The sequence below is a fragment of the Corvus brachyrhynchos genome, unplaced genomic scaffold (genome assembly GCF_000691975.1).
Source record: "Corvus brachyrhynchos isolate BGI_N302 unplaced genomic scaffold, ASM69197v1 scaffold3, whole genome shotgun sequence".
NCBI classification, from domain to species: domain Eukaryota; kingdom Metazoa; phylum Chordata; class Aves; order Passeriformes; family Corvidae; genus Corvus; species Corvus brachyrhynchos.
Window position 1 is genome coordinate 11,625,312 of NW_008237619.1, and position 17,647 is coordinate 11,642,958.

A 17,647-nucleotide genomic window follows, 5' to 3' on the forward strand; every position below is an offset into this window, starting at 1 on the left:
TGATGTAATTTCCTTCGTTCTCCCGCTACCACAAATTTTTCCTGATACAATGACAGCAAGTGTCCCAGTATTTATATGGATGTTAGTCAGCCTGACAAGCATACACCCACCTATATGTCTCTAGCAGGCTTGGTAGTATTCATTCATTTAATAAGGGAACAGAAGCATAAAGGATATTTTTGCTGAATTGGCAATTTTCTGGGTTTCGTTGTGCTGTTCAACCTAAAGGTTTCAGGTGATTTATTTCTGTAAAGAGCCTTCATCTTACATTTCCCTTATTTTTCTAGCCCAAATACAGTGTAATTTGTATTGTTTCTATGTGACTTTTGATTTTACTTCCCCATCAAGAAAATTTTATCCATAGGCACGTGTACGCTTGCATAAATATTAAATGAAATATCAGGGAGAGACTTAATTCTGTCCTCAGTGTGAAAAGTATTACATTGCTTTAACTACAGCCATTCCACAGACTGAGACAGCTGAATCAGGATCTCAGGACACATACACAGATTAGATAAGCAATGTGGATGTCTCTTACAGTTAAACAGCAAGATTGTAAGTTATTTAAGACAGAATTCGTATAGCTCTATCCTTGAGTTCAAGGAGCTAAGCAGTCTTCAACATGTCATTACTTCATAAGCAGTAGCCAGTTTATCATCCTAACTCCTATGTTAAGGCATGTATCACCAGTGTGTTTTCACACAAAGGAACCAAGGCACACAAATAAAAATTGTACTCAGACTTACACAAGGAGCAGGTGGCCTTGCTGCTGATCAGTGAAGTATTCAGGGAAAGTTATGTGCCTCGAGATTGTGGCTACACATCTTGCACCCAGGTCCTGCACTTGGCACACATGGTAACTTGACCCCAGAAATGTCTTGTTTCATAATTTACTCAATCAATAAGATACAGCTCATTCTAAAACCAAAACACCAGCATTAACTTTCTTTTAGAAGAGATAGTATCAAGAAGCTACATCCATCAACGTATCTACCTGTAAAGAAGAGAACTGATTGTCTTTTGGATCCAAGGCATTACAATGACTTGTTTAGGATAGACTTTCAAGGCTGCAGTTAATGCTGAGAGCCAGTTACTTTTGCTAAAATCATAAAATTGTTAATCCCTTTGTGAATCTATTATGGAGAACTTGTATTAGTCATCACAATAAGAAATTATTTTGGAATGTCCAAGCTAGAATTTGTGATGCTGTTTAGTAATTTGAGAATATGGTCTTTCATTTAGCTCCTGCCACAGTGAAATTAGTACAACACACTCAGAATGAGAGCATCCAGCAGTAACACAGCATGTTCTTAACCAGAACAAATTTACTGTGAGCCAGGGGTCAGTCAAAAAAAGGAATAGGAAGCTTGCAGCTCTCTTTGTGAGTGTCGATAAACCTGTCCATTAACACCTGTTCAGCAGTTCTCTATGTTGCAGCAACACTTAAATGAAATATCAGTCAATTTAAATTTAGCTTGTAAATTCCTGTCCCATATGCCATAACTGTTCATTACTCAATTATTTTGTATATACTGTAACTCTTGAAATAATGTTGTTTTAAATAGTTACAGCTGGAAAAAAATCTTGGGTTTAGGACAAGAATGGCTAAACTAATGAATAGTTGATAAAAAAGTGAAATAAATGTTAATTCATCATTTACAGTCAGTAATAATAAAGTTGTACCTGGAAGAGCTAAAGGGAAATAAAATTGCTGAGTCAGTTTCAGCTCTGTCTAACACTTATCTAAATTACTGAGCTTTTTCTAAGAGACCTGACTGATGTTGGGATAGTCCTTTGGGCTGGGGAAGATTCTTCTTTTGAACTGAAAATATTTTCAGTCTTTTTAAACTTCCTACTACTTTTGTGCAGTAGACGTTTAGCTATCCTGAAGCACTTCAGTAAGAACAACTCAATTCTGTTTGGTCTCAAAGTAAATGATTTTGAAAACTTGTGCCTAGCAACCATAACAATAAAATGCTATTGGTTTGGGTTTGGGTTTTGGGGTTTTTTTAAGGTATTATTTTTTCAGTAGCACAAATTTAAGTTTGAATATGTGATAGAGGAAGTGATTCTTCTTTTTCTATTAAAAAAATTATCTTTGAGGCTAGCCTCACTCTAGAAAGGGGAAGTTTTCAGGCTGTTTCAAGCTATGTGCTTGAATCTTCAAGCTATGTGCTTGAATCTTCAACCATTTTGACAGTCTTACGTATTTTCTCCCTGCCCATGCAAAACCAGGAATTTCTTATTGAGGATGTGATTGCAATTTCATTGAGCTAAGAGGCTTTATTTGAGTTTAGATTCAAGCCCTTTAAAAAGGTATTTACCCTAAAGAATGTGCAGAACCTTTCTTAAAATATGCTTATGATTGCCAAAAGAAAGGACTTTTAATGTATGCATGTGAAATATTCAATAGAAATGACCTGCTGCTCCAGCTCTGAAAAAAGACGGTACTGAGAAACTTTGCCAGATGACACCAGGTCGTGAAGTGCTTTGTGAGACATGTCTTGGCCTGTTCTAGTTACTGATGAAACTTGCTTTCCATTTCAGTAAGGCCAAAATTTCACGGTTGGATGATGCCCTAGAGATTATCAAGAACACTAAGAAAAATTTCCCATCACCTCTGATTAATTACCCAGAATAACAAGTGTTCCCCTGGGCCACATTGTCTCTCAGCTATAGATAAGCACTGCTATGTGAATTTTAATGAAGTGCAAACTCTGCAGCAAGCAGGATAAATTCACCACTGCACCATGTGTTCCTGTTGGCAACCTGGCAACATAAATCTAGAATAACAGTAATTGCTCTCTAATATAGTAGTGCTAAGAGCTTTAAGGTTACTGATTCAAGTGTATTTTGAGGTGGGGAGGATGAAAGTAGGGAAGAAACACACTAGAAGTGCTTCAGTGTAAATTAATTTAATATCTAAGAATTATTTGTAGAGGAACTCGTGGAATATTGTCAAGAGCGTGAAATCCATGAAAAATCTCCAATCCTTTCTACAGTATGAATAGTGATTTTTTTCTTTTAAAATATTTCTTCTTTTAAATATTTTTTCTTTTTAAATATTTCTTTTGATATCTTTCTACCAGTTAGTGCATTTAAAGTATTTACTAATGTTCACAAGAATACGTGGTAGGTTATCCAAAACAGATGTGGTTTTTCAATTAAAATAAGGTGCTCCTTTGTTATAATCAATATGTTACAACATGTAACTAACTCATGAATACCATGATTACATCAGGACAGTACACTGAGAATTATTCTTAAAGGTTAGATGTATTGGTTCTTCTTCACTTGGTTAAACAAAGTCATTGCCTTTCCCAATATACCTTGCCTTGCTTATATTCTCACAACTGAAGGAAAAAAAGGTATTTGTTTAGCTATGCAAAGAAAAACTCATTTGGATGTATTTTTGTTTTGCCAATTCACGTGTTTCAGTATCTTTGTCCCTTCTTTTTAGTCCTAAGCTGAAGAACTGCTTTTCTTAAAATTGGAGTGGCGGGTGTACGTGTTTTGAACCTTTTTTTCTTTCTGTTACTTGTATAGAATGCAAGTTTGAGAGAGCTGGAATAATACAGACACAAGTGTCTCTTAGAAATCTGCATAGTTTCAAAATTTTCTGTAGGCTTGTTTGTAATCCTCCAACAAGTCCTCTGTGAGTAGGGAAGCATAGTTTGTCTCATTTTATAGATAGTAAACACAGAAGTGGAAAAGCTACACAACTGTAAAAACAGACAGATGGTCCCTAATCTTTGGTATGAAAAAGGATCAAGGGTGGTGGTGGAATAAAAGAACAACCCAAGCAAACAAACCAAACCAAACCAAACAGAAAGAACCCAACCCCAAAAATTGCCAGAAAGCCTATCAGGTTTACTACTGAGTTTATCCAGGGAAAAGCTTTGATGATTCACAAGTGGCTCTTGAGCTGCCAGTCTTTTCACTTTGCTTGCTGTGCATGTAGTGCTGCCCATCACCTGTTGTTAATTATAACATCCTATAAATCTAGTGTTAGAAGACCAGCAGTGGGACACAGTGCCTGCCCTGGCTTAATGGACACTCTAGGAAAAAAATAATTTTTCAAGAATTTATTCCTGGACCAGCTTCTATGAACTTGGCATTGTCATGAACTGATACCTCTATTAAGAAAAACACAAGTGAGTGCCTTTAAACAAATAAGGTGCTGGCTTTGTAAAATCATTGTGGTTTCAAGCACTGTATCAAAAAACACTATGATGGGAAGCTATCATTTAATAAATCAAAATAGCTTGCTTGGTAATAAATATTTTTCTTAGAAACCACAATATTCTCTTTTCTATGGATCATATGACTTTCCAGTTCCTGAATTTTTTCACATTACTGGAGTAACAAAGGAACGTGGGAAATAACTCTGCATGGTGAAATCATTCTGTTAAGCTGTGCCTACACTGTGGTTAGAACAATTTAAAAATGTGTGATTTCAGGCATAGGTGATCAAATTCTTCCCTTTTTCAGGTAGCCACAATTTGGCTGAATTGGGCAGTACTGCCTTTCTGTGATGAGGAAAGTGTTTAGTTTTGACCAAATCACTTAAATTTCATTTCTCTTCTTTGTATTCTGCAAAGGGGTGAGCAATATTTCCATCTCACAGTATGGGAAATAGTTTCTTGCCTCTATGGGCTCTGAGCATTAAAAAAACCACAACAATCTGAAGAAGGCCATGAATTGTTGCTATTGACTCTGTTCTATGTTGGCTGCTGTTCAGGTAACTTCCACTTATATTGATAAATCAGCCTTTGTAGTTAGCAGTAAAAAGAAAGCCAGTATTTAAAATAAAAATAAACATGGAAGAAACTGAACAAAGATGTATATTTTGCTGTCAGTGACAGCAGCCTAAATTCAGATTTGGTCTAGACGCAAGTCCTGTAAAGACTCGCACATAAATAACATCTATAAGAAATATACTCTTGCCTTTACACAGATGTATTCTCACATGCAGAATAACCTGCTGACATAAAATATCAAATTGACTGGCACCTATCTATTGACATTACCAAAGACTGTCAGGTGGTCCTAAATATTTAGCGACAGACTTTGCTGAAAACATATATGCACTTTCATACTTGCATGTATTTGTATATCAATTCATACGTAAGTAAGTGTCACCTGAAGAATACAAGTAATAAATACTTCTGTAATTAATACTGCTCTATGCAAAATCCCTCAAGTTCTCCAATGGCTGCTAAGAAAGGCATAAAAAAAGTTTATACAAAGTCTGAAGATTCACCTTGTTTTACTGGAATCCCTTTATGATGCACTTCTCATGCAAAGCCACTGTATTCTTCCATTTTTTGGTTCCACAATTATTCAGTGTTCTGAATTTTTGTGTTCCTGGGTGTGAGATTGTTTTTCTTATGAAGTGCAATGTGGATATGGATATGAATATATTTGTATAGCTTCAATGACTTACTGGCTCTGCTCGCTGGTAAAAATATGGTTTTTATTATCCTTAAAACTCCTGACTCAACCTACTTTGGGAAAGTTGAGCTATATTGTTTCTTACTGTCCACATGACATGGTGTGCATTCTAGGTGAGATCCAAGGTACTGTACAGTGGACTCACATCAAAAGAGAAACTGTTGCAGCAAACCTTGATTGGAAGCTGGAATGTAACTTAAGGAATATTAATAACAGAAAGTTACTGAAGTCAGAGTTCTTGCTTTAGGCAAACAACTTCTCAGTGGTCCAAAGTGCTGGCTTAGGAGATGGATAGGACAAAAATTGCTGAAAATATGTAAGAAATATGAAGCCTTGGGAAAAAAAATAATATTGGAGTATCATTTGTTTAACAGGCAGGCTTTAAATGACCTCTGTGTTGGTTACTGTTTTGTAATGGAATTTCATTACTTTGAAAGCAAATGTGGAGCCTGTGGCAGCTTTGTTGGATATATTTATAAGAATATATCTATCCTCTAGCTGATCTTCCTGTGCTCCTATCTCTGCATTTTGTTTCTTTTTATCTGAAGTGGTGATTTTATGACAACCCATTTAAATCTTTAGGATTCATGTTAATATACCATGAATGTTGTGCAATGCTATTAGGGCAATGGACAGAAAACTGATTGATTATTGATATGCCAGGAAAGGAAGAGATACTTTCTGAAAATCTTTTTTGCATAACTTAGTTCTGAAGTTAATTACATCTCTGCATTCTTCTGGGTGAGCCTCAGAGCCACCTGCTTAGTTTGTATTTTTTGACTTAATTCTGCAGCTGAGTGCTTTCCTGTCTGCATCCTAAGCTACACGTTCCTGTAACACACTGTGCCTGCATCAGCCCTGTGCTGTGTGCAGTCCCTTTCTTGAGGGAAGACGTGACACGGTTCACCAGTGACTGGTGGGCTTTCAGAAAGGCTGTTTTCCTGCTGAGTGAGCCATGTTTATGAAGTAGGCCACTGTAGGGAAGCCCGTCCCACTAAGCAGAAACTGATCTCAGTTTGTGTCCAAAAAGAAGTTGATGTCCTCGGCAAAGCCTCCCTCTCTCAGAATAATACCCTGACATCTTCTGCCTTTGTGAATGGAGAAGTTCTAATCTCTAGCTAGGGGTTAGCATTCTCATGTAGTTTCTACCCTTTGTCTGTGAAGATTTTTGACAAGATAGATCCTTTCCAATGGCAATATTTTTTCTCGGGACGTATTAATTGCATTGTTTCAGCATTAGACTTCTTCATTAATTATGGCAGAAAATTACCTCAATTTAATAGGAGAGTACTTCACTATACCAATTCTGATATCCAGGCTCAACATCCAGTAATGAAGAGATCGTAACAATGCCGAGTATCAAATTTGAAGGATTCTGACAATCTGCATTTTCTTTTCTAGAAAGAGAAAGAAGTAAGAATGTATGTTAATAGCCTTCAAAAAGGCAGGAGAGCAAAAAGATACTTTATACTTTACTTGAATAAATAAGCTACAGAGAGTTTATTTTATTTTTCTATTTTAATATTTTTTGATGTAAGGAGACGTTAATACATGAAATAAACATGAAACAGCCCAGGAAAATTGCGTTTAAAACTGTTGCTCAGGTTACAAAGACACCATGAAAGGCTCACATTTTGGTTTGTACTATTTTTATGAGTAGTATTGTCTGCATTCCTCCACTATGCTTTGGTGCAGCTCTGTAATTCACAGAAAACTATTTGTTATTTTCTCACTGGACTACTTTGTATATTACAAAGGATCATTATTTCTAGTTGTACACAGCTGATTTTTCTCTTCTCAAGAGCAGTCAGTTTCAAGCTTGGTCAGAATTTTGAACAAGCAAAAGCCAGAAAGATGAGAGAGAAAACTGAAATACTTCAAGGTACCATGTAAACTCTGGTTTATCATAAAATACCAGACAACAAATTGCATCAACCAAAGCCTAAAACCAAAGTAGTTTTTCCCCTGCCTCATAAACGAGTAACAGTCGACAGCTCTGGAATGCACACTCCTCTCCCATGAAAACATTTTTCCGCTCTGCCTTTTCCAAAACTCAGAAGTTCAAAGCTAAACTACTACATGTTATAAAAGAACAAATTTACCATGACACTTAAACAAAGACATGAGTCAGTGTATTCAGATTTCTTGAGGGAGGAAGGAGTTATGTTTCTTGTTAAGGCAAGGTTTGCAGTAAAGAAGTTATTTTTATAGTTTTATATATCTCCTTATAATTATTTATTCACGCAGATGTTCTGTTTTACTGCACAGTTAAAGTTGTAATTCATGCCCTTTTTGTAATGGATATATTAATTGAGGTTTACAACATTTCTCCTCAGAAAGCAAAATATTAACATCCTCCTTAAACAACTGGGCAAATGCAATCACAGACATTAAGAAATTTGGTTCACTATTATTTAGGACATCCATGGCAGTCTGGGAACCTCAGCAGTTGCTCTTTACTCTGAAGAGTGCTACTTGTGTTCTTGGGAATGGCACAAGTAAGGTGGCCAGCATACATGTTAACAGCAGAGACAAAATGAGATGGCTATGGACTGCTGTGGACAAAACAACTTATATCTGGAATAAAAAGCACGTGATTTTATGCCCTCTTAAATGTGAGATGTAGAACATAATAGACTAAGCAGCTGAATTGCTGTATGTAGTTTTTAAAGCTGTCTAGGAAACTTGGAAAACCATTTCCATTTATTTGGAACAAGTGGCTGACTCATTTGTCTGCCTTGAAAAACCTCTACGACTGTTCCTGACTGAAATGAATATTCTGAAAGTCATTGCTTTTGTGAAACAGGAAAGAAGTACAGAAAGTCACAGAGCTCCTGTTAATACTGAGCCTCATTGAATGTAATATCGATTTGGAATATGTTAAAGGATGCAAACTTCTAGGTACTGTGGCAGCTTTAATGTGTTCACTCTTTCAAGCAGATTGATGTGGCCCAGTCTTGTCCTTTGTAGATACAAAATTTGGGGTAGCTAGGTCAAAGGTCTGCTCTAGATTCAGACCTTTGACACTGAATGTTATATTCAGTTATATTCAGTAGGATGGAACCAAAATCTGAAAATCCTTGAGCATGGAAAAAGCTGACATATCAAACTGTATCCAACAGCCTATGCACACCCATCAGGATTCAGTTTTCCTTTATTAATATATAAAGGTTTATTAGGTCAGTCTCTAAAAGCAGTGTTTAGCAACTGTAGAGACAACATGCTCAAATTGAGGAACACAATTTTTTTCCTTCAAATGCAATTTTTTTTTTTTGCCTGGCTGGTTGCTTTACCTATAGTCATAAGTTCTCTTTAGCCTTTTAAAAATACTACTATATTTCACAGGGGAATACGGGGAGGCTTTAATGCAATTAATAGAAAGGGGGGTTTAAACTTTAACTTTCAAAATGGCAATGTTTTGGTTTTTCATTTGTCCATTTTAGAGGCCTTTAACAAACTGTAACATTGAATTTAATGTTGGTCATGAAGGAGATCGTCTGTGGCAAGTAACATTTCTAATAAGGGAGAAGTCACAGTCAGTTCTGTTGGATGCAGGCATATCACACTGGTGACAATGGCCAGAAGCACCAGCCAGCTAAAGAGGGGAACCTGCATTAAGTGGCCCGCTGGGTAGATGAACCATGTTTTGATAACCTTCGGAATAAGGACAAAGGTGAACTCTGAGAGACAATAAACTCATTTAATTTTCAGTCATCATGTGTTAAAACTTTCACAGTCACTAAGAAAGCAACACCAGAATATAAATGTCATTGAGCAGTAGGGTGCAATTAGGAGGCAGTGCCTTGACAGAAAGAGAGCAGCTGATTGGTAACAGGCCAGTGGTAGCTGTGCTCCTGTGTGCAAACAAGGGTGAGAAGGGGTTCACTCCCCCCTTTCCCTGGAGCCAAGCACAGTCCTCACCTGTGCTGCTTTGTTTGGCTACATGGGCAACACAGGCAGCAATGCCTTACATGTGCTGCAGCAGTCAGAACCACAGTTTGGGCAAACTCAGTACCAAGCAGTGTGGTAAGGATCACACAGGGCAAATATGTATTCCCTTGGCCCTCGCTTCCACCTCCCGCGTTACGCAAGTGAGCAGGGAAGGGACTTTCACCAGAGGTTAGGAAAACTGTGATTTATAACAGTGGTGGCAGGTGCAACAGGGGAGATTGAGGGACCAAGGGAGCCAAGTATTTTAAGCATCTGTTATAGGCCTGTGCCAGATGCAGGATACCAGACAAGATGTGCCATTTGTCTGTTCTTGAATGGAATTTCCTATGTCCCTAATACCAAGCAAACTCTGTTTATTTATAATATAACTACTTCTGCTTTTGTAGAGATGATATACAGCACATTTCATCTTTTTACTTTCACAATGATATTTAAACACTTAGAAAGTTATTTATTTAGCTGTGTAAATTCAGTCAGGAGGGTTTTTGCTTTGTCATGGGTGGATCTGTAAAAGCTGGAAAACTACCCAGTTTAGGAAGGCTGCCTTGTGCAGTTTCCAGAAGTACAGTTTTCTCTAACACTTGTCTGGGTTAAAAATGGGACTCAGGTTCTTACAAGACCTGTGTCAGGCAGTGATTTCAAGTGATCGTTTGCACAGCACAGAAAGAATAATAATTTGGGAAATGCTGACTGTTCTCTCCTGACAGTGGATTTTCTTCCAATTCTAAGTGATTATATTTAATAAGTAATTCCAATTATTTCCCAAAGGAATAAGCAGGAATTTCTAAGCAAAACATTTTCTCAGAAAATGTCAATTCAAAGCTACAGCTTCCTAGTGGAAATGCATACATTGGTCGTAAAAGGAAATGTCTCCCATTTCTTGGAGTGCATTTCTTGACAAATTTTGACAGAAACACAGTCAATGAGACCAGTTATCTGTAGTTGATTATCCTACCTTTAAGTCCCTGTGCTACCTTGTTAATACAAAAGACATAAGCCACAAATTACATTTAAGACCAGGAGAAAAAGTCAGTGCTGATATATCTAGCTCTAAAAGGAAAATGGAACAGCCCCACTGTCCCAAGACCTGGACTCTAGAGTAAGCCAGTTGCACGGAAGAGTCCATCTTCTGCATATCAACCTTGATTACTGTCAGCACCCTTCCTGTCACCACTGGAATGCCTGTTTGCTGTTGCTCCAAAGGCACATCAGGCTGGACTGTCAAACCTCCCAGCCTCTTTCATGGGCCCTTTCTGGTACCTCTGCTCCAGCGTCGCATCTCCCAGTCCTTTACCAGCAAGCTGTGTCATGATTACCTCAATGCTCTCTGAACGAAGATCTTTCTTTGAACTGTTGCTAGATTTTGAATTTACAGGAGGTGACACCCAAGACAGACTTCTTGACCTGGGCCCTCAGTTGACCCTAGCTTTTACACTGAAATGCCTTGGTTTCTCTTGGACAGAACAAGAGAATTTAAAATAAACAAAAATCTGCAAGATGGAAAAAGTGAAAAGTTGTAGTGAGAAATTTACTAACACAACCATAAGGCCCACAAAATAACTAATCATAATCCAAGTTCCTCCACTGATAGTCCCTCTAACATTTTAGGTCACAAGGTACATCAAAGTATGTGCGGTTAACTGCCTGCATAAATGTGCTTCAGGAGCTCATCCCTTCCTGCCTCATTTGTTCTGTTTGTAAAGCTGTGGCTGTATTATTAGACTGCGGCAGTGCTCTGAAGTCCAGCTTCTGTCAAGATTTGTTGTTACAATAATTGCTGCAGCAGATGTCCGAAAAAGAAGCAGCCATTCACCAATCAAAGTACAACCACAGTCATCACTTGTGTTGTGTGCTATTGCAGGTATAGAACCAACAGAGCAGAAAAATGTTCACACTTGCTTCTAGATGTAATCCTCTGTCAGGAGAGTATCTCCCTTCCCCCCAAAGGTTTTTCCAGTACACTTTGCTGGTTTTAGCTGTAGCTAGAAAAGATACAGCTGCGTTTTTTGGCTTATACAGCTTGAGCTCAACATTCAGCAACAGCTTAGTCTGAGCTGTTTTACAAAACTATTTTTCTGTAAACATTTTCATTCAATAGTTACCATGCAATATCTATGCTTCCTTAAAACACACTAGTGACTGCGTGCCTTATCTTTGTATTGCCAAACTGGTCAGATACTTACTTGGGAGGTGGTCTGAAAGCTGGGGACAGAGGTGAAACAGAGAGCACTTAATGAAAGCTGGATTCTGACATGCAGTCCTGTGACAGACAGTCTGACAAGCTGCTGCTGAGTGACACAGAGAGCAGCATCTCAACTGGCAGCTGAATGAATATAGTCAGTTTGAAGAAGAATTTTTAAGTTAGCCTTTAGCTCATGGCTTTGGAAACTGCCATTTGCAAATGGACCTCACACAAACAGAGCATAAAATAGAGGATCCAGGCTGGGGCTTGGGGGTTTTGCACACATTTACACTTTCAGGTACTCAGGTCCTTGCCTGAGGTTCAGGACAATCATAAATGTAGTTAAATCATGCCGTGTACAGAGGCTGCTTTAAGGACGCTGCTGCTTCCCACTGAGGTAAAGTCCGGCCAAGAATAGCATGTGTTTCCTCCTCTGCATCTAGCACAACTGCGGCTAAGTGGTTGCTTATGTTCAAAAATGAATGAAATATTCAATGAAAACAAGAATCTTCACTGACATGACCGCTGCTTCTTAATCGTTACACAGAATAGTGTTGTCTTGCCCAAGCGTGCCTGGCTCTCTACGAATAATGGAGACAGGACAGTGTTTGGATAGCTGCTGTTTTTCTGAAGAGTGGGGAGGGTGTGCCTGTTTTGGGGGCATGTTCACAAAAGTTTTAGCCCAGAAAGAAAGAGATACATCTGGAAAGAGCATAAATCAGGTTGCCAGACTCTGGCACTGCTACTAGAAATAATTCTTTCTCAGGAAAGTACCAAAATGTGGCTGTCTGGTTTGCCCACAAGTATCCGGGCATTTTTCTTGGCAGGCATGGATACTGGCGGCTGTTTGGCATTTTGATTGCTGCCCCAACTAGTGTCTATTCTTTCTCTGCTGAAGATGGAAGAATACACTTGTGGTTAAATCACTGGCCTAGGGATTAGGCAAAGTGGGTTCTGCTCAGATTTTAGTCTGCATCCTTGGCCAGGTCACTTAAGCAAGAATTTTGAGAAGTGCTCAGCACCCACAAATGGGATCAGATTTTTCAAAAGCTTTCTGCCTCCACCGAGGCAGTGGCCTAGATGATCAAAGGAAATTCTTAGAAAATCTGGCTGCAAGTGTCACTGTGAGAGCTACTGGGTGCTGATCACTCATGAGAATCTGGTTCTCATTGAGGTGCCCGGATGGGAATCAAACTCTCCATCTCGCTCCCATGATGATGGGAAGACACTTGAGAATCTGGCCAGGAGCAATCTCTGGAAATGCTACACTAGCAACTTTCTCTGTGCCTCAATTTCCTCTAAAATGAGAGTGATGTTGCCAGGGTTCTTGTAAGGATAAATTTATTAACCTGCTGTGTGTGAGGTTCTTGGATGCTTCTGCAGCCAGAAGAGGGAGGTGAAGCATTTGTAGCATAGTATCTTTCCAGACATACCAATCATCTGCATAAACAGGAGTGTGTTAAAGTGACTGGAGCAAGAGTCCAGGAGTCAGCTTTGCTCTGTGTATAATTTACAAGCCTTCAAGTTCAGGAGCTGCCGCTCTGTGTCTCAAGCCCTTGATCACGATTCAGGGCTTCACCATGCTAGGGGGTGTAACATACAGATCAAAAGGACTCAGCCTTAAAAACCCTTGTGCTGAACAAAGTGGGGCCAGGAGAATACATTGTTAAGAAATGATGAAGCTGTTCCGTTCAGCTGTTTGCCCTCTGAACTCCCTGCCTGTTGAGTACAGTAGTTTTATAATTTTCTTTCCTCACATGATATTTCTTTCCTCACATCCCACCCAAGTATTTGGTATTTCTGGGGGGAGTTTTGAGGGTTTAGAATTTTAACTCTACGGGACTGGTTACTCTTCCTATACTAGATAACCACATACAGTTGTATCTTTTGCAGGTGGGTTTTTGGATTTTAAGACCCAAGAACATTAACTTCAAAATGGACCTTTTTTCCTCCCCTTTCTCCTTTCTCCTTTTTTTCCTCCTTTCTCCTTTTTTAAAACTCACAGTGGCTTCAGTTTTGCCTCCAGATGTGGAAATCTGAAAGGTCCTGAACCTCCTGTAGTGTGTGCTGGAGCAGCCTTCCTTCTCGTTCTGAGCAGCCGCCCCTCACATGATGTGACATTTTCTTTCCAGCTGAGAGTGGAGCCCCCCCCCCTTCAGCCTCCCTCATTTTTGGCCTTCCAGCACTGTCGGCATCTGTGCGAGCTAATGCTGCCCAGATCCTTCTCCAAGGGGCACCGAGGGCTGGCACGCAGAAGCAGAGCCCCCAGGCTATATCTCTGAAACCCAAGAAACCTCAAATGCATTGTGTTTCCGTAAATGCTCCTCAGCTGACTGGGCTGTGGGGAGTTTCTGCTCTCCTCAACCCTTGCCTCTCCTTTGGGAATGGGAGGCGCAGGTTGTAAATGAATTTTCTGACTGCCCCGTGCAGAAACGGCTCTGACATCAGAATGTGAGGGAACCACAACCACCACATGAGGCGAGGGGGGCCCAGCCTGACTGACGAGGGGCCCCGAGCCGGGGCCATGCTTGGGCTGGCACTTCCCTCGCCACAGCCTGGTGAGGGCAAGATGTCACCACAGCCTGGTGAGGGTGAGATGTCACCACAGCCTGGTGAGGAGGAGCTGTCACCACGCCGCTGGGCCATGGCAGCTTTCCTCAGGACCGTGTTACTGGCAGGTAATGGCCGTGGAGCAGGGTGGAGCCCTCAGGGTGCCCTGCGGTTTGGCTTTGTTTTAGAGTACACTACAACGCCATTACAACTCCATTGTCGCTAAATGCAATCCGCTTGTTGCAAAACGTGGAATATGTAATATTTTCCCAAGAAAGGATGCTCTTTAATGTTTGATCTTTGTATACTTTCAAGCTTGATCAACAAGAAGGGAGATTTAATCCACGAAACAGAGAGCAGCTAAGAAGTAAGCTCTAAGTGATGTCCAGGGGATAGAAATCTAATTACCAACAATTGGTAGAATTGTTGGCCTTGTTAAGGTTTAGGCCTTGATGTTTAGGTTTAGGCCTTGACATGCTTCTGTGATCTTAGAGCTGGGGGGAGGTTAACAAAGCTTGGGAAGAAGGATGCCCACTGATAGTGGACACAAAGAATGCAGAATTTACAGAATGCAGACACAAGCCCCTGCTATCTCGAAAGCTTTTGGGCATTAGGTACAACATTTTGTGTTTTCCCGAAGCCTCAACTTAGAAGCAGTTGAGAGGGCAAAAATATTTCTCATCATCTCTGGTGGCAGAGAAGGAGAAGCCAGGAAGGAAGGGTTGCACCCTGAGCTGAGGTCTGTCATGCTGAGTGCCCCCACAAAGTCCCATGTTACTTCCTCAGTCAGCTTCAGGTTTGGGGAGAATTGCAGGAGCAGCTCTCGGTCTCAGATGCAGTCATTATTTTGAAGGATAAGGCTGTGTGTATGTTGTGAATGTACATCAAGCTAAAATTCCAGCTCTTGAAACGAGCTTGACAAATGGAGCATTGAAAATATAATAGGTTTCTGTTTGCTTATTTTTGAGATACTTGTTTTCATGAGATAAGCAGTTAATAGTTCGAAGCACATGTAGCAGAGAAAATGTCTTTGAGCAGTCACAGATTGAATTTATTTTGCCTGTCAGTCCTTCTGTATTGAGTTCTTGACAGTGTTTAGCATAGGAGTGAGAGATGTGATGTTGAAAATAGGGTATTTCGAAGAATAATATGAAATATTCATTGTAAGTGAATTCTAAACTCAGTGAAAGGCAGTTTTTGTGCTTGAAATTTGAATTGGAGAGCTGTCTTGTCCTGACTGTGGAACAGAAATAATCCAAAAGAATCACATGCCAGAACTAGCCACCACTGCTTGGATTTTAGACGCTGAGTATTTGCAGCTAGTTGCTTAAGAGCAATCTAAAATGAAAATGGAATGAAGGTGACATTACAAAACATAGCTGAGACAAATGGATTTCCTTTAACCTACAATTTAAAAGCCATCTGATAATTCTATACCAGTGCATAAATGTAAAAAAAAAAACCACTCCTGCAAATTACTCTTTAATCAGGTACGAGGACTGAATGTTACACATAGAGTTTTCTGTATGAACAATGTTTTTAACTGAGACTAGTAATGCAAGCTTAGGGAACAATCCTAAAATGTTTTCCATGTTTCCTTATGTAATAAGTTATGCTCAGATACTGAAAAATAATAATAGTCTAGTCTGCAGGAGTTCCTAAGCATAAAAACTAAAAAAAAGAAAAACATCCTTGCAGTGGCAGCTTGGACTGGACTGCATAGAACTCCTAAATTTAGGTAGGGTGGCTGAACTGGAGGAGAGCAGGAATTCCTGTTACAGAGAGAGAATGTCCAACTATGGCACCACTTTCTTCTGTGGAAGACAGAAACTGCTGCTGCCTTTGCACCTATATGAACATAGAACAAGACAGTCTGGAGATCTCACTGCCTGGCTTTGCATGCAGCTTGTGTGCACAGCAGGAGCTCAGTTCGTCATGAATGCCTTCAGCCTTCACTGCAGTGTATTTTTTGAGCTATTCATCCATAAGGCTGGGATAAGATGGGACAGAATCCTTCCAGTGGTTAATTCACTTAGGGAATTGCTACTTAATAAATAGGCAGGGTAGCTCTTCTGAACTAATGCTCACCCGGTGAATTGCACATTAAAGTACTGAGGCTTGTCCAGCAACCTACGGCAGCATGTCACAAGGTGTACCCACAACAAATACTGCAGTCCTGGAAAATCTTCAATTAGAGCCTAATAATGATTACAGCCTTTTTTGAAAGCACATCTGGATTTTGCTAAGCTCTGCCCACCTTCAGCAAAAGTCTGTCCATTCATTGGAGGGCTTGTGTTCTGTTTCAATGTTCTGTTCTTTTTTTTACCCTGAGTTAACCAGAACTTGGCTTTGATCCTTTAAATCCTTCTCCCTATCAATTCAGCAACCACAGAGGCAGTTTATTACTGAAAAGAAATCTAAGAATCAGTTTTGGCCAGCATTGTCTTGGAAAGTTCATTTTATTAACGTGGTTTTGGTTTTATTTCAAAAACACTTTGACAAGCACTGACATTTTTGGAACCAGTAAAGCACAAGAGACTTACTCCTAAAGGCCTAAGCTTTGCATTTTTCTGCAGCAAACAATGTGATGTGCTACTACGGTAAATTCAATTCAAGCCACTGACTGAAAGGAAATAAGTACTGAACACTGTCTTTTTTTCCCTTTCATTTTCTAAAATATGTTTTGTGTGAATGTTAGTGCTTGTGAGATACACTTCCTTAACTACTCTTCGCTTATTTGCTTTTTATCTATAGTGAAGGTGACAGATCTATCAGTGCTGGCAACATAAACTTTCCTCACACGCCTGCTTTTATTGCTCAGCTTTGACCTAAAGCAGCTACCTCTTGACTTTTTGCTGAGATTTGCCAACAAGTGTCCCAGCTGTGTGTTTTGCATTAATATCCATCCAACTGAGAGTTCAACTAAGATCACCTACTTCATTTAAAAAGAAATACTGGGAAATACCCGAACCCTTGGTTTTTTGGTGTGGTTTTTTTTGTTGTTGTTGTTGTTGTTTTTTGTTTTTTTTTTGTTGTTGCTGCTTTTCTTTAAGGCAAGCTGAAAGAGAATTTCTGGTCTCCAAGCTACATAAAGACTCTTTTTCTGATACTATGCATTCACTGGAACTCTGTGTGTGGTGGGAAGAACGGAAGGGCAGAACAGAGGTGAGTTATATGCTGGCATAAGCAGACTTGACAGCTAGATTTCTTTAGTGGTAAACTGATTATCTTTGGTTTGTGTGTCCCTGGGGTTGTGCCACCTTCCATTCTGTCCCTTTGAAAACTATGTCAAGTAAGAGAGAGGCAAAGTAAGCACCTCCATTTCAGAGAGTATGTATTACATACATGTGTTGTTGCTTCATATAATTAAGAGTGGGTTTTGTTAGAAACTTGTTCAGCTCTCCAGAATTTTCAGTTGCAAAAATGGTCAAATGCTTTGCTTGAAGTTCCCTATGCAAATCCACAGTGTGCTACTGTCAACTTCTTACTTTCAGAGTGAAGAATGCTGCA

The 17,647-nt window shown here is 39.5% G+C and overlaps 1 protein-coding gene across 1 annotated transcript in view; it reads right to left on the reverse strand.

The window, feature by feature from the left end:
* Positions 1–17,647, reverse strand: part of COL8A1 (collagen type VIII alpha 1 chain) — an 85,954-nt gene that overhangs the window by 63,556 nt on the left and 4,751 nt on the right. The window contains 1 exon segment of the mRNA XM_008631785.2: positions 6,725–6,851. The gene's annotated coding sequence lies outside the window, so the exon portion shown is untranslated.